The sequence below is a fragment of the Lutjanus erythropterus genome, chromosome 19, assembly GCF_056507025.1.
Source record: "Lutjanus erythropterus isolate fLutEry1 chromosome 19, fLutEry1.hap2, whole genome shotgun sequence".
NCBI lineage: Eukaryota > Metazoa > Chordata > Actinopteri > Lutjaniformes > Lutjanidae > Lutjanus > Lutjanus erythropterus.
In genome coordinates, this window is record NC_139335.1 from 18,266,511 (window position 1) to 18,292,412 (window position 25,902).

At 39.5% G+C, this 25,902-nt stretch overlaps 1 protein-coding gene across 2 annotated transcripts in view; it reads right to left on the reverse strand.

The window, feature by feature from the left end:
- The window catches only part of tnrc6c1 (trinucleotide repeat containing adaptor 6C1), a 55,228-nt gene extending 52,452 nt beyond the window's left edge, over positions 1-2,776 (reverse strand). For both annotated transcript variants that reach the window (XM_084743706.1, XM_084743705.1), the window contains exon 1: positions 2,661-2,776. The gene's annotated coding sequence lies outside the window, so the exon portion shown is untranslated. The remainder of the gene's footprint in view (positions 1-2,660) is intronic.
- Positions 2,777-25,902: the final 23,126 nt, after the last annotated feature.

Below are 25,902 nucleotides of genomic sequence, written 5' to 3' on the forward strand. Positions count from 1 at the left end.
TATGTAACTCTGTAAACTCTGCCGCTTATATTTATTTCTGTACAGGAAAATTAGGAAAATGCTTTAAAGTAGCATTTCTCTAAAACTATCATCAATAGACACAACATTACGTAGAATTACATTTTGTTTAATACTGAAAATAATAGGTGCATTGCTCCCAGCCCTAAAGTAATCTGTGCAAAAATATAGCAACTACCTGTCCAGCATACAAAAATCAACATGAGATGAACAGAACTAGCAAACTAGCTTTTCAAAAAAACAATACGGTCAAAACTGAAACTTCTTTGACAGCAGCAAAGGGCTTTTCCCAGAATGCAAGCTCATCATTTCCACTGAGGACTCCAGCTAAGCATCTGATCACTGACACCAAACAACCCGCCAAACCAAATGACACAATCTGGCAAAATGCCTCCTCTAGTCCGGCGCTAAGCAAATAGCCATCGAGAGTTCTGAACTGAAAGTGAGGCTACGACCTAAGCCTTATAGTAATCACAGTATTTAGTGGCCTGTTTTTGTTATCAAGCCCCCTTTGGCGCCTCTCTGTGAATACACACTGCCTCTTTCAGAGGCTTGGGTGCTGACTGGGGCCCCTGACCCAGCAGGGACAGAAAAGACCCCCCACCCTCTTCCCCTTTTCCACCACCATCACTTCATCCCTTGCCAGGCCCAGGCCCAAATTAGGGACTCTAACACATTAGTAAAACCAGCAGGCCTCAAAGCTTACGTCAGCCTGCCCTCTACATGCATCAGGGTGCTGGCATTCCCAGTCTGTACACACTGCCTTCTCAATTTAGGACTATGTGTCACTGCAGGATGTCAAGCTGCAGCAGAAGCCGGTGGGCAATGATGATCATCTCTATGGTGAAGGGAAAACAGGCAGCAATCACTGACTACGTTTACTTGCATAAATTATTCAGGTTTTGCTGATTCTGCATAAGACAATACCAAGAATAAGCTGTTTACATGGCTACTGAAAATTAATTCCACTAATATTCCTGTTTACATGCAGCTGTGCATACTCGGATTATGGAATAACATGGAACAGCTTTGTGTCAAACAGTCCTTTCTTACAAATTTTTCCACTGGTGGCAGACTTGTTCAACCTTGCAAACACAGAATCCCGCTTTCATTCGTTCAACCACCTTCTTGTAAAGGTCAGTGTTGCCATATTTGAGCATATCTAAAAACCTGTTGATATTCAAGCCTTTTATGTTTAAAATTAGGTGTGTTTCTTCTCCTGACTAGACTGACTCCTGAGATGCATATTCTGAATATGCTATATACATGTCCAAAGAATGCACCTAAACCAGAATAATACTGGCATATCCCACATGTCTTGATCATAAAATGCTCCATTAAGAATAAGGCCTAATTCAGAATATCCAAACGGAATACACCGTTTACATAAGCTGCATCAAATTCAGAATATTGTCATATTCTGAGTGGACAGTTAGGAGTAAGTTAGTAATAAAAATGGATAAATAAATGTCTCAATACTGTGCCAGACTGTGACGATAGGTACTGTGTTATTAAATGGGTAATTATTTTATTATTTTTATTTTATTTTATGAAAGGACTGCTACTGGTGGCTGCATTGCTTTTGTTTTGCAATTGGGCATACATAATTCAAGCACTCATTAGCAAAAACAATTCATGCCAATTTTCTGCATATGCTTCAGTCATGGCTGCCTACTTAAATTTTTATTTTATCAAAGGAAATCAGAGGCACTTTAAGTTAAGAAAGAAAAACACATTTTATACAAATGCTGCACAAATCAGAGATATTATTCTAGTCTTCATTTGTTTTTTAATATTACGATAAAAATCGTATTGTGGACTTTTTAACGTGGTTTTATTGTACTGTGAGTTTTTGGTGGTGCTGATGGACCATGGACTGACAAGTTATGATTTCCAGCAGATACAGCTGATAAATAATTTCACAGTCTGGCTGCAAATTTAACAACCATCCCAAGGTTATGTCAAAGCGGTGAAACGTGTGACTAAGGTAGAGGTCGGTAATCTCAGCATACACAACAGCCACTCCAAGACGTCTTTTAAAGTGAAGGCCAAAAGGTACTAAACTACCAGCTATTTTACAAGTAAATGTCTGAATGGTTGAGGATGCAGGGGCAACAACTGTGCATATGAGCAGGCTACGGTGATAAAACTGGGCTTGCTAATGCGTTTACTGCCAGTCAGGTGATGCATGTTAGATCCAGGGAAGCTCTCTGGAGCTGCAACAATATCCATGTCAGCTCTCCTACACACCAATGCAACAGCAAGCGTTCAACCAATGCCTGCAAAGCTACTACAAATACAACAACTCAACAAGCAACAACACAGGTGCCCTTGAATCATTTCAACCCCGAAGCTACCGTGCTGCTTACGCTAACTAGTCCAAGTTACCATTAGGAAAACCTACGAAATCAGTGCTAACGTTAGCTAACTGAGAAATAAGGACCCATATAACAGCGACAACTGCCATAAAGAGCACTCGCAGCGGAGAAAACACTGATGTCAAAGTGGGCTGAGCTGAAAATATTCTCATTCTCGTCACAGCTGCCATATTTAACTCTGAATTCCGCGTATCTCCGCAAACAGAAAGCGATAAGGGGGCAAATATGTCGTGCAAAGCGCCCAAAGGGATTAATAAATCCTACCATGAAGCGTTCAGGAGGTTCTCGTTAGCGGCGGAGCCTCTGCAGCCATTTTGTAGTAACTGACCGGAGCAGCAGCTACAGACGGCTGAATCGGTGGTAACGGCGGGGGGAGGGAGGCGGAGCCACGCCGTGCCATGTGACCTTCAATAACAAAACAAACTGGTCCCACTTCCTAATGCTCCACCCCCGGCGTTTCCATGACAACTGCAGCCCGGGCCCGGGGTACGTCCTAGGTCTCTTAAATTGCATCCATCTCACTTGCGTCCTTTCCTTGCGCCTTAGTGCCTCACGTGCGAGGAAATCTGTTTTCAGAGACAGGAGACGTCCTTTCCTCTGAAGCGTCACGTGAAGCTGGATCAGCTGCCACTCTCAACAGCTGTACAGACTTCTGATGGAGCTTGTGTCCGCACACATGTGTTAATATTAAATAACGACTCACAGTTGTCATCAGTGTCAGAGCAGCAGCCTGTTACCTGTTCAACAAGCACCTGCACATAAAAAACAACCTGCCGTCTCCAGTTATACCGTGACTGTCTGTGAATGTATTTATCCATTGCGTCTGTGTTTATTGATATTCTGATTGTGAGTTCATTATTGAATTACTTAGAATATGATTATTGTTATTTTGAAAATGAGAAAATATTTATCAAGTTAAATGTTTCAGACAAAATAAAATGATGTAACTCTTATCACTGGATGAAATGACGATAAATAATGCAAAAAAAAAAAAAAAAAGTGTTTCTCACTGACAGACACTCTCTTCTCTCTGACTTTGGTTGTAATCGTAAAGAAAAAATTACAGGGAAAATCATGAAGTGAAAAATGTAAAAATGACCGAGGTTGATTGTGGTGATTTTTAGTGATAAGCAGATCGGCTGTGAGTTCATCCGAATCCCCCTGTGAGCATAAATCATCCACCCGGCACCATCTGAACCATTTATTTTCTCAGATTTCAGAACAGAGTCTTCAGGTGATTGCTTTATTGTTAACTGTATTAAAGTCTAGGTGTTTTCCTTAATGATTTACTTTAATGATTAGAGAATCTGCCACAGACGTTTCCCTACGCGCAGCTCCTGTGCCAAGTGCGCAATTGCGCACAGCTTCTCCCCTAGGGAAGAGACGCTACACCCGGGATTCATCCGTTATTAATCATAAAGTTAATTTTCATGAACCGACCTGCCTGCTCCGCAGATCAACTGAACCCTTAACATCACAGACCTCCAATTAACTGAAGTTTTAAGTGAATGGCAAATCAGGAAATAAATATAAAACTTTGGAGTGAAAAACTTAATCTGTTATTAGTCTTCACAATTAAAGTATGAAACTCCGGTCAAGCTGATCACATACAGCGTCCAATCAGTAAATAAGGGGGTGTGTCAGCCAGTCAAAAGACTTCCGTGAAGGCTGCTCCCTTGAATACTCGCTCATGGCTCTTCCAAGATCCCTCTCGATTTTCGATCCTCGCTCCTCCGAGCCGAAATAAGAGATTTGGGACGGACTAGCAAGATGGCGGACCAAAAGACCGTCCAGTTCGAGCGAGTATCGAGGAGCCAGGACATGACAAGCCAGAGACCTGGGACGTACCTCTGGTCTCCATCAGTCCCTGCTCTGCTGTGCACTGGTGCAGCTGCGTGCCCCTCCCCTCTTCCTAACTGACGATATGTTGCTGAAGGATAACGTAAGCAAGTACCCGAGTCAACAAAATGCTTTTGAAAAGTGAATTGTCGCGTGGGGATCAATATAAAAGCGTTTCATCCTGTAGTTTGTGCAACATGGAAGCCATGCTGTGGTTTTACACCAATAGAGGGCAGAAGTTCTACTATTAACCAATCTATGAGCTTTACTTCACACTGTGCACAAGTACATTGATGAGCTATTCAGTTAAAATTACTGGTGTTAAAAGACTTACTCTTCTCTAAAACTTTACCCGTTGATGTTTAATGCATTATCAATAGCAGCATTCAGTCAAAAGGGGTTTCTATCTCTCTAAATGTTCAGTCTTAATTATTCCCAACTCATGTTCTGTCCTGGTCAGTGGCTGCACTCAACTCTCCAAACCTGAGCCTGAGATTTTTGTTCCCCCAGCAATATGTCATGGTTTTCATTGGTTCTCATTTGCATTTGTAACCAAACAGCCCTATTGGCTACAAAAATGCATATTAACACTATTAATTCAGATTGTACTAATTTGTACTTAATTGCGATTTTTAAAGTAGCTAAGTAGATTGCATAGTGTAATGCATACTTAAGTACAAGTACAACCAAAAATTACTTACTTGTGATGAGATAAGATAAACTTTAGTGACCCTACACTGGGAAATTCACTTACAGCAGTTCTATAGGTAGTTCTAGGCAACTTGTACTTCAAGATAAGATAAGATAAGATAAGATAAGAGTGACTGATCAACAGAAATACAATTAAAAATAAGAATAAAAATACAATGTTTTAGTGCCACTTCATGTTGTGCTGTGTTTGTGCCAAATGTTTGTGCCATGAATCGTATCACTGGCAGGTTGTGAAAGCCTCTTTAAGAATGTTCAGACCATTCATACTCTTAACCCACTTAATCCTTTTAAGGTCATGGTTAGCCGGTGGTTATCCCAGCCGGCAGGCACGTAGACACCTTGAGGGAAATCCATGTGGTACATGACGAGGACTAGTGGAGAGGAGTCGTGTGTCCCAGATCCTACCAGTGTTAAATAGCACATAGAAGTCACCTGACATTTTCCTGGATCCAAATGCTTTACGTTTTGTTTTGAGTTGTTTTGTCTTGTTACATGGTTTTCCTCTTGTTACCTCTTTTACATTGTTTTAATCTTTTCACGTCGTTTTTCGTCTTCTCTCTTTTACTTCATTTTCATCTTGTCACGTATTTAACATTGTTTTCATCTTGTTGTGTCTTACATCTTTTTTGTCTTTTAAGGTAATTTTCGTCTTGCTGTGTCTTATACATAATTTTTGTCTTGTTTTTTTTTTTTTTATCATTTTCATTTTATTACCTCTTATTAGGTCTTTTACAGTGTTTACTTTTTTTGATTCGTTACCTCTTTTACATTGTTGTCATCTTGTTACATTATTTATGTAATTTTCATCTTGTTACATTTTTTTTTTTGCATGGTTTTCGTCTTTTTGTGTTGATCTCATGTAGTTACATCTTCGGTTTCATTTTGGTCTTGTTATGTCTTTTATGTTTACACATCATATTTGAGGTAGAGGACAAAAGATGATAAAACTCACTGTGATAAACCAGCAAAAACCAGCTGTAACGCAGTAGGTGAGCATCAAACCACTAAAAATGTAGTTTCAATACACTAGCAGTAAAATGAGTCACTTCCGCCAGTCAATATTGTTATCATTTCATACAGAGAAATTTCCTCTGTGCATGGCTCGATGGGAACCTAATCTCCACCATCTAACTGAGGAGAGACAAATAGAACTGAAGCGCCTGCCAGGCCAGTGTGTCACCATTCAATGAGCCAGATCTGGAGCTGAATAAATGCCCCCTATCTGTGTCTCATTATCAGACACCAAAGTCCACTCTAAATGAGACTCCAGTGGCATCTGATGGGGAAATGAATCTGGAAACATCAAATGGTGAACACCCACAAGAAATAACTATGAATCTGATTACAAAGCAGGGTAATCACCAGCGTGTGCTCACAATTACACAACCATCTGTACTCGGTGTCGCGGGCATATGGATTATGGTGTCACCCACATCTGGATAATCGCGCAGATATACATTATAGTGATGGTGGCAAAACACAATTATTCAGTCTACAAGATGATGGAGTGCAAGGGGAGAAGTGTGTGGAGAGGAGAGGAGTGGAGGCACTAATCATGCACTATGCCTCTGTGCGTCATGCAGTAGATATTAATATTCTTTATATATCTATTTCTTGAAACTGTGTGTGTGTGTGTGTGTGATATTTCCACAGTGCACTTCTGACCACATAACTCAGTTTGCAAAGAAATAAACACTTCTGTTATCACCAGTTTGTCTCACTTTAGGTAGCTATACAGAGGCTGGTTTGGCTGAATGGTATATTTGTCCTTCAACCTCATCTAAATACAATTGATGCAATATAATATATAATATATTACATAATCTGTTCTGTAGCATCTGTAACACTGATACTGTTTTGTAAACAAAAGCCAAAGAGGTGTTTTAAAGGCTAATTTTTGACCTGCACATGGATGGAGCATCAGTCCCTGGGAGCTAATGTAGATTAGTGTAATACTGATATTTGGCAACGCTGGACATGTTCACAGACTGACTGTTAGTGGTGTATTATGGAATGCTATTTAAGTCAATATTAAATAAATAAACATGCCTATGAAATAAATACAGTAAATATGAAATAAATAAATGGGGAATATATGCAGAGAGCTGAGGCAGAGCAGGATGTCAGGGGGTCCAAGAGCCAAACCCAGCAGGAAAACCACCTCTGTGCTGCACTCGCTTCCCACAAACCGCCGGTCTTGCTGCTTTGGTCAGAATCTGTGAGATAACCACGTCCCATTCATTTTAATTTAACAGATGCAAATAAACATGTCATCAGGAAATATAAGCCCCCTTAAAAAATAAAAGTAGTCCTTTGATAAAACTTTTTGACGTAATTTATTTATTTATTGAACTATGTATATATGTATGTAATGTCATGTACATGCATATGTATATATGTATACTGTATCTATGCATGCATGTATGCATGCATGTGCATATGTATGTATGTATTAATGTATGTATGTATGTATGCACATTATATACATCTACATTATGTGGTAAGTTCAGACAAAATAAAACTCAACCTTGATGTCTCCACTGTGGATGTCAGCAGCATTGATCAGTGCACGCAGTCAGTCAATGTGAATCCGAGAAATTCAATTACGACCCCGGCCAGCTGACCTGTCTGGAGAGGGTAAAGTTCAACAGTCAGATTGTTACCACATCAGCCTGACCCTGTGGGAAATGCGAGGGGGGTCAATCAAAGTGTCATTTCATCCCAAGGAGAACGAGGCTGGGAGACCTCGAGGGAGGAGAGAGACGTTTGTATTGATTCAGTTAACGGTAAAGCCTGAGTGAGTAACACGACAAATTATATAGGCAGGGAGAGACGGCTATAAACTGTCCTAAACTTCATGCTTGATGAAGATTGCAGTGACATGATAAGATATAAGTAATTAATATATTTTAAGCTCAAGAATAAAATATCTATGCTCAGTGTCATCAATGGTGAGTTGTAACTACAGTATGTCCATTTACTCAAGTACTGCATTTAAGTACAAATTTAAGGTATCTGTACTGTTCTTCAATACTTCCATTTCATGCTACTGTATACTTTCACTCCACTATCTTTTACTCCATTTGAAAGCTTCTTAATACTTGCTTCAGGCTGTGAATTCACCCAAAATGATGAGATTGTCAAACAGTAATCTGTACAGAAAAGTTAAATTTGCTCCGACTTGAGCAAAAGTAAAATTCTACTTAAACATAATGCATCATCTAAAATAATCCAGTGTAGTAGCATATAGCATTCACAGAGGGCATTCTTCTAAATTTGGAGAACTTTTACTTCTGATAGTTGGCACATTTAGCTAATAGCACATTTTTTCCTACTATAAGTGACATTTTTAATGCAGGATTTTGTTTGTAATGGAATATATCCATATGGCAACATTGCTCATTTTATTTGCATAAAGGATCTGAATGCTTCTTCCACAACTAAAGAGCACTTTGATGTTATGCTATATGTAATGTGTAAAATTATGTTCTATTACCCAATAGTCTATAGTTCTAAACAAAAAGGTGCCAGGTGTTTGCAATAAAACCACTTTAGAGATGAAGATATAATTTCTACAGAGCCTAAATCTCCTCCTCCTGTGCTTGTGTTGATGCATTATTCCTACATTAGTGCCGCCATCTAAAAACCACTGGAGGCTGCACAACTCCAAGCTAAATCTTATGTTTGTGTCCTGAGACAGCAGGTGACAGTGCGGTTGCCCGGAGCATGTCCATTAGAGAGAGTAAATGATGACATGTGTCAGTGTCAGTTCTCTGCAAACTGGAGGGCATCCATGGAGTCAGTCAGTATTGGTTTGATGTGGTACAGAGATCTAAGAGGTCTTTGTGTTTCCGTGCTAAAAGACCGTGTTTTTGCTGAACTTGGCATCTGTTCACCCCAAATTTGTTGAACCTACACAGTATTTTATTTCTGATTTGTATCCATACCTTGGCTCAGCACATTTTGCTCCCCATAATCTAAGCAAGGTGCACAAGGGAGACGACCGCAAGTATCAGAGTGATCTAATGTGGGAGTATTTTCTCAGAAAAGCAAGGGGAAATTGCTGGTGTTACGGAAAGAAGCAAGAGATAAATAGAAAGTGATGATCAGAGGTGGCAAAAGTACACAAGTTCTTTAGAAATACAGATACTCTAAAATGCCTTGGAAGTATAAAAGTAAAAAGTAGGTGGCTTTTAGCATAATTTTTGTTATGTCTGTTATTGGTTATATGCACTGGTGGATACACCAAGAAATCGTCTTTTCTAAGTGTTATTGTCCCATCCATTTAGGTTGAGGGATGCATTAAAACTAAAGTAACAATCCTGTTTTGAGGTTGTCAGAAAAACGAATACTCAAGTAAACTACAGTAACCTGAAATTTCTACTCCAGTGTAGTAACAAAGAATTTGTATATTGTTACTTCCCACTTTTTGATGATAAATCTCAATGCTGAATGTCCACACTTTATAGAACAAAAGTTCTTTATCATAACCTAAAGTCATACCATTCATTTATTTCTTATATAACCATGAAATATCAAAAACAAGCAATGATTGTAAGCAGTGCCTCCACCAAACATCATTCAGACAAACACAAACTGAACTATTGATAGACTGACGGGCATTTTAACACTTCTGTCATTAATGATTAAGTTCCAAATAAAGAAAGACCAGATTAAATTTAAAGATACGTCATTGTACTTCTCCTCACAGATGTGCAGTAATAGAAAAGGAGACGAGTGATGGCGCTTTGCAGCTAATCAGACGTGAGCTGTGTGGGTGGGCATTAGCCCCCCATACAGACTGTGTTGCATTTACAGAGCGACACTCAGCGCTAATCAGATTTATGGCATGCATAAACATAATTGTGTGCCTTTATGGATTCAATTGAACAATTAAGCTCCGGCAAACATTAATTTGCCTTCTCTGGTGCTTTTTTTTTCTGATTTCTCTCTCCACTCTTTCAAATTCTCTGTGTCATGTCCAAAAGATTGTTTTTCCTTTCCTCTCCTCTTATAAATTTGACACCTTCTTATGTATACTCAGTTAAGCATGTTTGTACAAACACAGACACACACAGAAATATGAAGGACATCCATCTCCATGGAGAGAAGACACTGGGAGGAAGAGATGACACAGTAATATTCTATGAAAGCTTATCTGTTTGTCATCCTTCAAAGTCAGTGCATCCCATTGCTGACTGCACCTGCCAAGGTCACTCTGCTGTTTGGGGAGGGGGTGGCGAGTGGTGAACGTGCTACAGTACTAAAGTGTCACCCCACCAACAGCTATGATTGTTTCTATTTTCAGTTGAGATGAGATTAAAGTCCTTGGGGGCAGAGATATCAATCTGTTGTAACATAATGAGTCTTCTCTAGTGAGCAAATAGACACTTGGGCCAACAATGGCCATGGTCGATATTTGTCTGCCACTCATGATTATATGCACTGAAAGCAGGAGAGAAACAGAGTGACAAAGGGAGACTGGCACAGAGACAGAGAGAGATATCAAGGTATCAAGGTAATTTATTATCATCATACAACACAGGGTTGCACAGCGAAATAAGAGCTGTAGTTCCTTAATGCTAAACTCACATGCAATACGGATAAATAATTCAATTTGAATAGACTAGGATCAAAATATTAAACAAGATAAAATAAATAAATATTATTTTATATACATATATACTCATAGGAAAGACCCCAATTCCAAAAAAATGTGATGTTTATAAAGTGTAATAACAGAATGCAATGATCTTTTTTGTAAATATACACTAATTCTGATATAAATGCCTGCAACATGTTCCAAAAAGTTAGGATGGGGGCATGTTTACCACTGTGATACATCACCTTTTCTTTTAACAAAACCCAGTAAGCATTTGGAAACTGAGGCCAATAATTGTTGAAGTTTTGAAAGCAAAATTCTTTCCCAATTTTGCTTGATACATGACTTTCTCTGCGCTTCATAAAGCACTTGCGCTTCATAGGAGACAGGTCTGTACTGCAGAGAGCCCAGTTTAGTACCTGAACTCTTTCACTATGAAGCCACACTGTTGTAATGTACAGAATGTGTCTTGGCATTGTCTTTGTGGAATAAGAAGGGATACCTCTGAAAAAGACGTAACCTGTACCTTTCAGCGTGACTGATGTCTTCACAGATGTGTTAGTTATGCCATGAGCCGTACCACCATAAATGAAAACTCTGTTTCCTTTTCAGCTTTAAATCCAAGCTGGGTTTGTTTTTTAGAAACATGTTTGTAAAACCATAATTTCATAAACTAATTTCAAATAACAACAGCATCACACAGAAGGGGAAAATCTTTATAAGCTGAATAGTTTAATACAGTAAAAAAAGAAAAACAACAACAACACAAACACCTTAATACTATTGGGAGCACTATTGGGGGAAATAATACTGTAATAGTAATAGTTACACACACACACAGACACACACACACACACACACACACACACACACACACACACCATCTTCTCCCCACAGCGTCCATGTGTCAAAGTGATGAATGTCTCCTTCCTGTGACTGACCTCCAAGGTCACCGGTAGTGGGGCAAATGCAGCCGAGCTGCCTCATTTCCCCGGCAGCTACAGCAAGGTAACGGCTCCAGCATAATTCACCATCGCTTGGCCACAGCTCTAATCGCAAATGTAATCAAACTGGCTGGGGTGCTATGGGTTCTGCAGCAGTGGGCTGGACTACAGCAGGGTGGGGTGAGCTGAAGGAAGCATTTGTCTCATTGTTTTTGAGCGGTCCGTATAAACATATGCAGGTGTCTGATGCAATATGTTCATGTCTTTCTGCATAAAGCTTTTAGTACACCACATCTTGATACACATGAGCATTGTACTGATATTACTGTAGAGAGGAGCACCATCTGCCTCGGTCAAGGGTTCCCAAACTTTTCCACACTACAGCACCCCAAATAGCATGAGCTTATGGCTTTAAAAACCCAACATCAGCTGTTTGTTCTGCCTTTGCTGAGTGCTTTTCTTTAAAGTTTTAAGTTCTAAAACACTTGTTTGAGAGGATCTCAAAGTAGAAAATGCATTTGGGGCACCTCTTTCTTAGCCATTCATATGTGCATCATTAAATCCATACTTAATGTATTGGCCAGGATTGTTTTTTTTCAGCAGTTATTTCCCTTTTCAAAAACGTGTCTATTTTTGCACCAAAGTTCAGGAGCACAGCAGCTTTGTGGCAGGTGGCTGTCCAGGTCATCACTGACAGCTTATAATGTCTGAAATATGGGCCCAGCAAATAAGATTTTTATATATTAAATATTATTATAAATTATATTCTATAATAATTCACATTATTATAATTATCCCCACCAGGAGTAACCATGGATGGAATCATGTGAGCTATGTGTGCTTGTGTGTGTGTGTGTGTGCTTGCATGACCAACAGACCTGCAGCTTGTTTGCAGCTAATTTTGCTTACTACTGCCCTGATCAGTGTAGATTCTTTGTGCATATTCCTGACTGTATGCTGAAGGTCATCTGTGATTCACGATTTTTGAAAAACCTCAAAAAACCTTTTTATGGCTCCTTGCTGGGGACAGCTGTGGCCAGAGGCAGTGTTTCAAGTAATCTCATTCCTTTGAACGCAATATCTGACATATCTATTGAGGGAATTTCTTAAAATTGGGAATGAACATCCACGTGGACTCAAAGATGAACTGCTTAGCTTTTGGTAGTCAAATGTCAAAGGTCTCGGTGACCTCACAAAACATGTTTTTGGCCATATCAAGAATTCATCCACTAATTATGACAAATTCAATGCAAATGCCCAATACAAATATTATTTTTGGGTTGCCCTGTGGAGATCTGCACTTTAATGAATGCACATTTTATTTTATTTTTTTTAATTTTTCTTTTATGCATTTTGCTGTGGCCCCACTTTGAAAATCACTGGCCAAGGTGACAATTCAGCAGACTGCTGCTCACATACTTGTACATGTACATATGAAAACATACTGGACACCCTCCATGCTTCACTACACACACACATAGTTAGGCTGAACAGAGAAAGACAAGATTAAATGAAATAAACAGGGTAAGGAACTACGGGAACATGCTGTGGGATTATAAAGCAAAACTCCATATGGCTCATGCCAAAAAAATCACGTATGCCACCTCTGCCTTGGGATGTGCCTGTAAATTATACATAAGTATGTCATTACGCACAGAAGCCAATGATAGAGGTTTAATGAATATGGGCAGCGTCGCCGTCTGCCGCATCCCCTCGCTGGAGAGATCCTATCTAGGCCACAGCATCAATCTTCCTGTCAGCACCGCAGCAACCACTATCTATGCTTTGCCATCATAAACAGATATATTATTCATGAATTAGCATTATTGTCCACTTAATTATTCAGCAGGTCTTAATCATCTGGCAGATAATCTATTCCAGGTCGTGGGAAATTAGATAAGGAAAGATAACGTTGTTTCAAGGGTCTCACTGTGGAGTGTTTCCTGCTCAAGTGGTTATGAATTTATGAGAGGTGAAGAGAGTGGAAAGATTGTTTTGGGAGAATTATTTCCATTATTGGTTAAAAAAAAAAAAGGAATGAGAGGAAGGATTAAAACGATGAGACAAAGAACTAAACAAGCCTGAGATCTATTTAGATTAATGGGAGAATCAAATCTGGTTTTACAAGGATGATGAATTACAGTTAGCACCCTGAGGACTGTGAATGCCTAAGTAGTAATGAGAACATTAATTTCAGAAATCTTCTGTCAGTGAAAGTAAAGACCGTCCTTAAGACGCAAACCAACATAAACACGTTAATGAAATAGCATAATGGTCATTGTAAGTGTGCTGTTTTGAGCTTATTTTGAACTCGGCACAGACATAGGTCGGCGTAATGGATTACACTGTATTCTATTACAGTTCAGAAAAAAGATGTAATCAGATTAGAGATACATTTAGGAAAATGTATTTGCAATTTTTTAATGATATATTACCATGTGCACTGCTCACACATGACAACACTTCATGAGTCTCACAACACCCCTGGTCTAAGTGAAACCAACTGATTTTACAATTAATTCGTAGTCATGTCCTCTGCTGAAAAAATGCTGCACTGTGTGGAAATTTCAACATTATTTTGTCAGAAAACATTGTGTAGAGAAACAATAAATGTGTTTGTCACACCACAGAAACGTGTTATTAACCATACTAGCCATGACTGATTAAACAAATATTAAGTCTAAGGTGTCCAAATCATGAAAAAATAAGCAGTTTTCACCACTATGACCTGAAAAGAACCTGAAACATGGACGCTCCATCTAGCAGTTTTATTGTCCAGACATGTTTGAGGCATCAGAGCTAGAGGACGGTGACAAAATGGTATTTTCTTTTCTTATGTGTCTGGTTGTTGGAACTGAAGTGAGCTGAAGTGAACTGCTGGGCTGATTTGGACTGAGAGAGCCACTTAAGGTATGTTTGTAACTGACGGTTAGGGAAGGTGAGGGGAGGGTTAGGCAGTGTGGTTCATGTGTCTGTTTTGGGGGGTTTATATATTGTTGAGGGACCATGGCTTTGATGCGTCACAGATGTTCCAGGTCCACCCAAAAAGTCCTGAACACACAACAGTGTTCTGTCTAAATCTGCACAATTCAGTGCTACATAGTTCTCTCCTCTCTTTTCAGCAACTTTGTTCTAACATGTGTAATGTTTTAGAGGAAAAACTCCCTTTTTCCTTTACAAGGACTTTAAATCAGAAAAGTGGTACAACATCACAGACCAACTACTAATCCAGTGAGCTGGCCTGTGAATACTGCTACTGCTGCTGACCAGGTAAAACCAAAATAAGATGTCAGTTTATTTGAAGTTTGAGTACAAAGTGTTGCTAAACAATTACACCATATGTAGTAATGCAAAGGTAACTAAAAGTTTCATTACTTTGATTAGATTGTGTTTTTTTTTTTTTAACAGGTAATTGGTAATACAGTATCAGTATCAGAACACATTTTTAAAGTAACCCTCCCAAGCCTGTGCACAGGTAGGATATGTCAGCTAAAAGAAAACGCTCAAAGAAAATCCTCTTTGTGTTGTACAAAACCTTATAATTTCTTCATGTGCTCCTCTTTCATAGTACCTGCTGCTGTCCTCCACCTCTGGCCGTGCTCTCTCCTCTGTCACCTCATCTCCCCTTCCTGCAAAACATCTACCTTAGCCTCTCTTTGCCTCCTTGTTTTCTAGTCCAGGCACATACACCACAGAGGGTGATGAATCATTCATAGCAGCACATAATGCCCTCAGCCCTCTCCCCAGAGAGACAGACAGACAGTGAGACAAGCGGAGACCGATGAGAGAGAGAGAGAGGAGAGTCATAACAGAGAAGCTAGAAATTAAATGGTTTAAGATGCAAGATAATACAGAGTAAAATAGATTAAATTAGAGATTTAAAGCATGTTGTGTGTAGGCTGGTTAAGACGTTTGACAATTTAATAAGGTCTGATTAAGTGATGTGGGCAATTTTCATATAGTGCATGACATAATTTTATGTTTTTAATAAGTCAAGGAATGTTTCCATTTTGTTCAGTGAGGTGTCTATACGCTTCCATACAGGCATTATTCATGCATAAAATTCCATGAAATTAAGCTGTTTAAACACTGAGTTGAACTTTTTACGACTGACTTGCATGTTCTGCACAGAAGATTATTCTATTATGGTATGAACTATTGGATATAGAGATGACTTCCTGCTGTTCTGTGGGATTGTTCAGAGTTGGTGCATAGCATGGGTAAAGAGCCTCACTCTCAAATATGCAAATGTTTACCCATGTTTCAAAAGGTATTTCTAAACGTAGATGTGTCTGGAATCCCCTTAATCAATTACACTTCATGTGTTAAATACATGGTTCTATTTTTAGATTCACCTGCTTGGGTTCTTGATGAAACTGTGGCATACAAAAGGGTTCTCAGTAAAACCCCCTCAGTGGATTCTTGTTAGCACCCAAAGATTGTGGAAAGTTCCAAATAAAACCCCCAGAAAGAGTTCTGGGTGGAACCATTACACCTAGAAAGGTTGTCTGTAGCTCATCATAGGGGGTCCTCCTGTGGGGACAAGCCCAAGAACTATGAGGTTCTAGTTAGCATCTTCATTTCTAAAAGTGTACATTACTATCATACCTGATATAATATATCTTTGTGGGTAGGCCTGTCTATTTAAAAATGTTTTTGCTGAAGGTTTATGTGTTAATGGCTAAAGTCAAAGTTTGAGATTTATGTTTAATACTGCAGACTTGGCCCATTACCTGTGGATATAAACCACTATTTTGGATATTTATTTAATTTTTATTTATTCTTCCCCTTATTCAATGTATTAATAGGTTTGTGGATGCACCATATTAGTAGAGGATTTTGCAACACATCTATGGATCATGCAATTATGTGTTTAAGCACTATGTCACTTTATGCTATGTTTTGAGAAAAGCTCCTGTGACCAAAACATCTGCATTTTTTTTTTTTAAGATTATTTTTTGGGTTTTTGCCTTTATTTGGATAGAGACAGCTGAACATATGACAGGAAAGGGGGTAGAGAGAGGGAGAATGACACGCAGCAAATGGGTCACAGGCGGGAATTGAACCAGCGACCGCTGCAGAGGACCAACAGCCTCAGCACATGGGGTGAACGCTCCACCAACTGAGCTAAGGGAGCAGCGCAACATCTGCACTTTTTAAATAAATCAATGCAGGAGTGATACGTGTGTGCAGGAATTGAATTTTTTCTTTGAAATGGATTTAAAATGGAATACATGGTCCAAACAACTGGTGCGTGTTGCCCTCTGCTCATCTTGAACATCGAGCTGCAGCCTTTTTGGAGTCAAAGCAGGACCGAATGATGCTAAAGTAAATACAAATACAAGATCAAGATGAATACAGTGTTTTTCAAGGCTACAGCAACATATTCAACCCCACCAAGCCTTTGGTGGGTGTATTTTACAAACTCATGCTGTGCAGACAAACTTTCTCTCCAACTCAGAGAACTTATCAAAATCCCAGTGTTCCAATACATAAAAGATTTTAAATTTGGATTTGACAGTTCCACTAATCTTAAGCGTGATAACTTCAGTGAGACACTCGAACATCTTTTCATGTAGCTCCTGGCAGCTGCAGAAGTACCCCCTGGGGTAAAAGTACCCCTGGTTGGAAATCACTGGTGTAGAAGATCAAAGTTTCAGCGATTAAAGGAGAATTAAAAAAAAAAAAAAAAAAAAGATCTTTGAAACTGCAAAATAATACTATTGGCCAAAACACTTCATGCTCTTGAAATGTAAAAAATATATATGTAAAATGATTTTTAATAGCCAAAATAATACCTATCATAAACTGTAACCATGACAATATTGGTCTCGAACAACAGACAGAACAGAGAAATCATATCTGGCATGCAACAGCCCTGTGTGTACAGCAGCATCTGTTAAATGCAGCCTAAGGATATCTATTCTTCTAACTCTGGTCAGCAGGCGCCTAAATCATACAGCTAGTAATACACTTATCATCCCCTGAGACCACCCCATGTGGTGCAGCAGGAGGATTGAAAAAACACACAAAGCCTCAGTGACAGAAGCAAACACATGGTCAAAGGGAGCGTCTTGATTTCTTTTGGAGAGCAAATCTGTCCCTGTGTCTGTGATATTATCAGCGGTGGGAGAGTTGAGTTGGAAGGTTGAGAGGCAGACGCCTAATTAAAGCATGTTAAAGTCTCCCGTCTTTCATCAGCTCTGTATGGATTTTCCATTTCTCCTGTGTGAAAACCCCTCTGCTCTCCTTTCCATTCTTTCCACCACCCTCTCTCTCTTACCCTTACTTACCTATCAAAACCGTAAAATTAAAATGGGCTGTTTGGATTGCACTATTACATTACAGCTACGCCAGCTCATTTCCCCTGGGGGAAATTAATCAGCTAAATCAGCTGCTGCAGTGTTTGGTTGCAACACTCTTGAGTCATGATGGGACACTGTTAAAAACCACTAAATATTCATTTCAGAAAACACAAAATGCTCCAAATGTGCAGAATTGAAAAACCCAATGTGACATTGTCCCAATAGATCATACAACCCTTTATGTCCCTTAAGATATTTGGCTGAATTGTCTCTATGCCAAAGTAGGGAAAAGGCACATATTTATCACACACACACGCTGCATTTGATCATGAGTGTACTGGCATGTTAGGAAAAAGAGACAATCAGTACTTATGTCATTATATAAGCCGCCATGTTGAGGCACTGCGACTAATGAGAAACTGGGTTTAATATTAAGCAGGGATGAGCTCTTTTGCACAACTGAACACTAATCTCAGTTTAGTAAATCCAGGTTTTGTGATGTAAACTGAAATTTAAAAGTTATATAGAGATGCTTGCTGACCCAGATTGGTAAAATTGGCATGAATGCTCAGCTGCTCTGTATTTCTTAATAAAACAATACTAAAGTACTATATACTATTACTATATACGTAACAGTGTTTACTAGCTAACTAGCTAAAGAGTTAACAAAACAAAATGTTATATTCTTTGCTATCTAGTAAACAAAAAAGATATATTGTTATTGTTATTGCTATCTAGATAAAAAAAAATAGTTAGCCTAGTTAACTCACTGATAATGGCTCGGCAGAGAAGCTCTAATTTCTCCTCCTTAGAGAAATTAGAGTTTATTATTAACTGGGGTGAAAGAAAGAAGAGACTCATCATAAAACTGAGCTGGGATAAGTCTGTCCCCAACTTTCTTCAAGGAGCTTGATTATTTTGCTCAATCCATCTCAAAAAGACAGCCATTTTAAAAGTTAAAAATCCTCAAGTGTAAGTTTAAAATGAACCTGATCACAGTTTAAATTGGAGTTTAAAGATACGGTGCACCAGAATTAAATCTACTCTAGGTTTAGAGTAAAAACTAAACTGAGGTTTAAAGAGCAGTTTAAATGTAATCTCTCTTCATTTTAAGGTTGTTTAAATGTTTGACGCAACATGAATTAAAGATAAGCCATGATTTAATCAAAAATGAACCCCTGATGTTGCAACCCAGCCTGTAATTATTTGTTTATCTGTCTAATACAGTTGAGATAGACTTCTGCAGACTGGTTGTTTCATAGCATCATTTATTTAAAAGGAAAACCCAGCAGCTGGTGTGACAGGTATGGTCAGATGAGTGCTGGAAAGTACCAGAGAGTTGCAAGGAAAAAGCAAAATATTTTGCTTATTAGCTGCAAATGACAACGAGGAATTGTTGATCTTTCGGTCTGTACAGGCTGTGGTGAGCATGCTAGTGCTTGTGTGGCATCGTGTTCAATACAGGAAAAGCACTGCATGAGATTTTGTGCTGACAGCTTATGCATGATAACCACACAACCATATTTGCAATAATTTCTGTCATGGCCCTTTATACTGTATGTCATGAACCCTAATAACATAAAAACTTGTTTTTTGCTGCTCATCGCAGGCAAAATACACACAAAGACACACACACCGACGCATCTTGGTAGATGATATCCTGCTGTGAGAATGAGGGAAAAGTGAAATCCACACTGACAAATGCAGCCATTACACCACAAAAGGCCACAAGATGACAAGCGTCGCGTATGAGAGAAGTAACAAGTGCTGTTAAGTCTTCCATTATCCCTCACCCTCTGCACCCTACAAAAGCTTATTTTTCCAGCTCAAGTGTTTCGCTGATAATGCATCCACTCACTGAGGCCTCACCCTTTCCTCAACTATCTCCCCCTCTCAGATACAAATGCCTTTAATGTCTTCATTGGGAGTCTGAGGGCACTAAGAGTGTGAGTGTGTGTGTGTTTTGTATATGTGTGTATTCATTCCACTGTTATCTTGACAAGCTCTCAGGCTCCTAATTGCTACACTACAGCCAGAGCTGCTGGGACAGACCCGCTAAACTCTCACCCTGTTTTCACTCATTTCGGTGTAGGTGGGGAAGAGGGAGAAAGAGAGAGGAGGAGACAGTGACAGAGAGATGAAAAGGGGGGTGGGAGGGAGTAAAGAGAGAGAATGAGGAGACAAATGCAATGTGAGAGAGACAGTAATGAGTATCAAGTATGAATCTGTGAGAAAAACAAGAAAAATGTGCGAGGATAGAAAAGAAATGACAGCTTGATATTGAAACACAAAAGAAAATCTCTCTTCATCTTTCCAAAGTCAAATGACATCGTGCTATTACTATATTCATTTTCATATCAGCCTGAAAGAAATCCACTTAATATGTTGTCTGGGTAGTATGCTATGTGTCATTATGCACTGAAAAGCACAAAGGAGGAGAAAGGCTGGTAACACTCAAAAATAAGGTACACAGAAATTAAGTAGTTACCAGGGAACGAATGAAGAACTAACATGCAAGTTAACCATTAGTTAAGGAGTGACCCCTAATCAAATTCTGTAGAATCTGACATTTATGATCAGTTATGCAACAAAGGTAAAGTTTTCACCACATACTCAGTTAGGCATTTTGAACTGACAGAAGAGTGGGACGGGGCAGAAAAAAAGGCAAGGGCCGGAGCGAGAATCATGTACAGTTGTTCAGTTTTCTGTGTATAAAAACGTGTAATGTCATGTGGACTGTTGATTGATGGAAGCGGGATGGGACAGGAGCCATTCTTGCAGGATTGGGACGAAACATGAATTTGTTTTTTCACTCTGGCATGGGATCGGGACAGAGGAGAGGAGTATTTTGTGGGAGTGGGACGGGACAAGAGTGAGAAATCCCATGTCATCCCCCAGTGTATATAAAAGTGTATAGAAACTGCTGTTTGCACTTTTTGTCAAGTATGATGAAAATATGTTGGCAAAGGAAAAATTATATTGTGTTTTCTTGCAGTACCTGAACGCTGAAGTGGACTCATACTGTCAGGGCCCCAGGCAAAACAGAGTTTGACCTGGACAATCGTGATCACTATAGTAGGTTTCCACTGTACTTTTATTGACCCCAGTAAGGCAGATGTATCCAGGTGTGACAGCTACTGTTAAAAAGTGCATTTTTTTTCCCACCGTGTAGCTTGCTGGCTAATAATTACAAGCCTAAATGGAATTAGGCACGATTAGAGGTTGTGACTATTTACCTTATTAAAAGAGCAGTAAGAAAATCCCCTGTGCTGTCTTGTTAGGTTTTAGGAGCAGGCAGCTGGTCTGACAGCTTGGCCCAAGGGGCGCAGCTAACTCACTCAGCACTGCTGGTTGCCATAGAAATATCGGGAAGGAGATGCAGAAGCTGCCAAATGGAAAATGTCAATTACTGTAGATATGCAGATATAGGCAGGGAGTGTGGGGTATCCGGGTAGGGGTGTGCAGACACTGAGTAGACGTGCCCACCTTCATTTAACTACAATTCTTCTGGACACAGCATCCATCTGTCTCTATCTGTCCCCTGTCACTGACACACACATACATAGTCAGTGAGGTGTCAGAGAACCGGGGGGTTTCTAAGGCAGCACGGAGGAGTTAACTCCCCCCCTATAATCCACATATCGATCCCACTACTCGGCCCAAGCTGCGATCAATACAGGCAATAAAACCAAACCCAGCAGCCTCTTCTGGGATCTGTGACAGACCCTCAGGCGAGATGCGTGTGCGTGTACACATACGTCTCTCTATGTGTGAGGCGATGGTGTGTGTGTGTGTGTGTATGTGTCCCAGCACAGATCAGTCAACTGGACAGTCCTCAGTGGCTGTCATGAGCGCTTTCCTCTCGGGACACTCTGAACATTCAACATGACAAAACAGTCGCTGGGCTGCATAAACGATCAGACAGCTGCTGACGCTCCAACCAGAGAGAGGCTGTAGCACAGCATATGCTCTCATTGCACACACACACACACACATTGTGCATGAATGTGTAATTGCACAGATGCATTGACACTCCAAAATTGTCACATATAGATGCAGACATACAGACATGTATTAACATTCATACACAATGAGACACACTGCCACCCGCAGGTGAGTCACACTTTGACGAGTGGTGGACAGAGGACTGAAAATCTGTACTCAAGTATGGAAGTATTGTCATATAACTGATATTACTCAACTACAAGTAAAACTACTGCTGTTAAAAAAATTAAGGTAAAAATACCAAGTGTTCTTTTCAAAAACTACTCAGAGTATTGGCTACTTTTTTTACTGTTGATGTTCAATGCATTAGCAATAGCAGTTACTCAATCAAATGGGGTGTCTGTTTCTCCAAAACTTCAGCCTAAATTTCTCCCAACTCCTGAGCTGTTCTGTTCAGTGGTCATGATCGAATCTCCAAACCTCTGCCTGTTGCAGCTGTTTTTTTTTTTTTTGTTTTCTTTTTTGAATCTGTACGTCATGGTTTCCATTGGCCCGTTAGGTCATCTTGGCCACAAAAAATGCAGATAAAAGGTTTGGTTATTATTTCAAACTTCTATTCATGGGTGAACTATCAATTTAAAGTAATTAAGTAGATGAAATAGTGTAATGTCTACTTAAGTAAGAGTAAATTTACAGACTTGAAAAAAATACTCATTGCTCAGTACCCCAAAAAAATGACTTCAAAGTAATTTGAGTTGTTGCAGTTTATTGCATCCACCCCTGACATTGACCAGTAATAACATCTACAATGTCATCAGAAAGATGACAAATGAAATTCACAGTCATTTTAGATCCTACATTTGATTCTGGTCAAAGAAAATGTTAATACTCATATAACAACATGAGTGCACTCAGTAGAGCTCATCCCAACTCATCAAATACCAATGTTTTGTCTCTGCCCTTCTGTGTCTCATACTGAAGCACAAGGTACCCTTTAGTGGCTGTACCAGATGCTGCCAGAAAGCATTTTTAACATGTGGTTAATGTGAAATTGTCACAGTTTGGTTAGTTTTAGGCAACAAAAACTACTTGGGTAGGTTTAGGATAAGAACACAAAGCAGTAGTAGTAGTTTTGTTAGGCTGGTGGGTCCTGTAGTATGCAGGATTGGCTGCAGACAGTAGCTTCAGCTTAACGCCTGGTGGGGATGCTTATTGACAGAGTCAATCAGATATAAACTGGACAAGAAAATACACAGGGATCATGTGCTTCTGCATAGACTATAAACAGATGAAGTCATGCATGCAGCAATATAAAAAAATCTGTTAAACCCCCCCACATTCACACACACGTTTCACACAGCACTGTGCACAGGGAGCCAATTTTCCTAACCCTGAATGAAAATATAAATTAACTATGAAATTACAGCAGGGAGGATGTTTATAATTCACTATACATCACAGGATTTGTTATTGTTACTACCCCCATCGCCTCGGTAATCATCATTACTTTTATTGTGGCTGTTAGCGTAGCATCATTAGCATACTGTATTACGGCGGGTGAGGGGAGACCTGAGGTGGATTGTGATGCTCATAATATTGTCATCGTGGGCCCAAACTATTGTTACACCAGCAACGCAATTACGCAATTTCACATCTTTTAATATCTGTTGGAAATTACACATTTCCAGCCTCAATCAAATTCATGAGGTGTGTGAGGTGCAATGGCAGAGTATTTTATATTTATGGAAATCAGCCCATGAAAATCACATTTCTGTGATTAGACATCTCCCATAGGCCGTAGTTAATACTATTAGCAGCAAATATTATGCATCATTCGCATGTGGAATCCTATACAGTGAGTTTTTGTTAGAATAGTTTTGAAATAAACGGATTCAGAAGAAAAAAAATGTGTACAAGACTTTTAGCAGAAAATTAAATTTGACCTGATGGTGGGCTCCTGGCCATACACTCTGATTCTCAGCAGTTGCAACTGCAGCAGAGAGAAGGAGAGGAGAAGAAGGTGATCAAAAAGAAGGGTGTGATGAAGAGTCAAACAGCAGGATGGAGAACTACAAGAGAGGAGTATTTTGAAGGAGAGAAAAATACGTGAACGGATGTGAAAAAAAAACTGAAACTTAAAATTCCAACAGATGGGCAGACAGACTGAGACACAGAAGCTGTAATATTAAAGAGTAGCAGAGTGTTGAGCCGGGCAGACGAACCAAGCCTGTGATAACTTGACAAATCCCAGTGCCTGTGCTCTTGAGAGGATTGTGCTTCATTAACAGATAAAGAGCGGAGGAGACAGAGGAGAAGAAAGAAGGGGGGCGAGGGGAGACGAGTCCGCTCTTTGTTCCTCGGGCTTTATTCATTTCACTGTTATCTGCTTCGGGGAGCTTTATTTGATGACATGACCTTTAAGATACAGGAGCATGAATTGACAATGAGCCCAAGTTTTCAACAGTACGTTGATGCGTCTTTCATCTCCTACTAGGTTCCCTTATCAAATACCCTCCTGTACTGGCAACATAGGATAAATGTGTGTGTGTGTGTGTGTGAGTGTGTGTGTAGAGACAGTTTAAATGTGTCAAAGACATTAATACACTGTGTTCACAAACTGTTGAATCACTTGGATGGCTGCTAAACTGAAAAACCTGGTGCATCATGTAAGTGCCAGAAATTTCTAATGTTTATTGGACTTTTCGACAAAATTCTCCCAAACATTTTTTCTATGTCATTTGCTTTTAGAGCTGATTTTAAAATAGGCCTAGCTTGTAGTCATTCAGCTGAGCCTCTAGTTCCCTGTGTTCTTAGATAATGTTTTGTACAAAAAGGTGACAGAGCCTTTGTGATTTGGGCTCAGAGACTGTAGAATTACCTGCCCGAGGAGATCAGGGCAGCAAACTCTGTCTCATCTTTTAAATTACTTTTAGAAACTCACTTCTTTCCCCAGTTTTACTCTCTTTGTGTTCATAATGTATATAATGTTTTACATGTGTTCTGTTTTTATTGTAAAGTATTATATATTAAACTATTAATCATATTAATGTTGTAGAGGTTGTAGAAGTATGACACAAATGGTGTTACAAGGCTAAAACAAGTGTCTAAGCAAAAACAAAAACACTCAGTCACCTAAATCACTTACTAAGATAATTTCAGTTTCAATTTAAAATCCACTTGACTGTCATATTTAAAAGAATAGCTCCTACTAATTTTGGAAAAACACTTACTTCCTTTGACGTAGAGAGATAATCTGTCCAGAGGTCTAGAGACACTGCAAGGTGAATTTTAGAGCCGGAGAAATTGCATATGACATCAATGGAAATATGTAGGAGGCCAATTAGTGTGGGAAATGATGCAAAGTCGAGTCTGTGAGAGCTGAGAATGTTTAAACTTGAGTGTAATATTCATGTTTTTTCAGTGGATTTATGAGTTTGCTTCATAACCGTGGAGAGTGGAGTGGAAAAGGGAGACAGACTGGAAGGAAACGAAAGAAACAACTGGAGTTTCTGTTGAGCTCTGTTGTTCCGTCTGTTGCTAGCCTAGCACAAAGACTGAACACAGGGAGAATTAGCCTGGCTCTGTCCAACAGTGACACTGGACAGTAGTAAGCCAATCATGACAGACTTCCAGAAGTTACTTGTCTGCCTCATAACTCCCCATAAAATGCAGAATTGGCATTTTTACACTTTTGATTTTTGTAATAACAAAACAAACAAAATATAACTTGATCATTAGTAGGCTTTACAGATGCTAAGTTGATTTTAATGTTGGATGCAGACTAAGTGCTTTCCTGTCTTTATGCTAAGCTACGTGTCTGCTGGCTGTACAGTATCATTATATTTAATGGTCAGAAGGAGAGTGGCATCAGTTTTCCCTTCTAATTCTAGCCAAGGAAGTGAATAAACATTATTTTCGTGAATTTCACAGTCACTGTAGTTACTCCTACAAACTTGGAAGGGGAGGGTGAGGTGAAATCTCCTACACATCGGTTCTTCAAGAGAGAAAATTTAAACAGCAGGAGCACATGAGCCAATACAAGGCACTTTTCACCTTGTCAATCCCAGACTCCCATGGGAATCGCTGGAGAGGTCAGAGGTCAGGGCTTCAGACAGACCAGCCCAGACACAACCTATGACATTATAACCTTCACAACAGCT